Source organism: Frankliniella occidentalis, unplaced genomic scaffold (assembly GCF_000697945.3).
Source record: "Frankliniella occidentalis isolate FOCC.00 unplaced genomic scaffold, Focc_3.1 Scaffold12, whole genome shotgun sequence".
NCBI lineage: Eukaryota > Metazoa > Arthropoda > Insecta > Thysanoptera > Thripidae > Frankliniella > Frankliniella occidentalis.
The window spans coordinates 886,174-887,039 of NW_026267142.1; the positions used below are offsets into that span (position 1 = coordinate 886,174).

Here is an 866-nt window from a genome sequence, read left to right on the forward strand (position 1 = left end):
TCGGAACACTCGATGATGGAGACCAGCGGGGCCGGCATGGCCCAAGGGGCGAGCACCGCCTCTGCCCGGTCCGCAGCGAGCTCGGTGGCTGGACCATCTCCAGCGGGGTGGTTTGCGAAGAGCGGTACGAGGGGCTCGCGCGGGGACTGCATCCCGGCACCAGGCTTGACACTCTGCAAGCAAAAGTTCTGTTTAGAGTACGGGTCTCAGACACGAGGACCGCGGGCCACTCTGGTCCGGTGCGAGAGCAGAGAGAGATGGGGGAGCCAGTGCGGTGTGCGTGAGTGCGAGTGAGAGGTCCCACTAGGTCCCACCCCCGCCGACCGCGCGACGTCTGCTCTCTACCCCCACCTGGTTCACTACCAAAATTGATGGCGTTATTTGTGGGATTTCGTGGTTTTTACCTTACATGAAATAAATAACGAGACAGTCCGGCTCCAAAAGCAAATTCAAAATATACAGGCGCTAAGGCTTGTGTTTTTAAATTCAATAAGGCATCAAAATAAGACTGAAAATCTTCTTATCAAAAGCGGAACGTTAATCGGCAATATCCGACAACGGCAACCTTTATCAAAACGGGATACTTTCACCTTACCCAGGAGCGCTTTTTCATGTTACGAAAATTATGCTAGAATCACCATTCAAATTTTGCTGGATTCGTAATTTCGACGCGCGCGAAAACAAGCACATTTCATATTTCAGAGCGCCGTGGTTCAACTTTAAAATTTGAGGCTGGAGATTACTTGTCAAGTGGACGGGCCATGTGGTGCCCGGTGCCGATTGAGCTCCAAGTGGGTAGGGGGTGGGGCGCGGGGCGCGAGGCGCAAGGGATCATCCATAAAGTACGTCCGCTGTTTTTCGCCCCG

General features: G+C 53.6%; 1 protein-coding gene across 2 annotated transcripts in view; it reads right to left on the reverse strand.

Annotated features, from left to right (window-relative positions):
- Positions 1 to 866, reverse strand: part of LOC113207518 (ciliary rootlet coiled-coil protein 2-like) — a 22,880-nt gene that overhangs the window by 18,049 nt on the left and 3,965 nt on the right. The window lies entirely within an intron of this gene.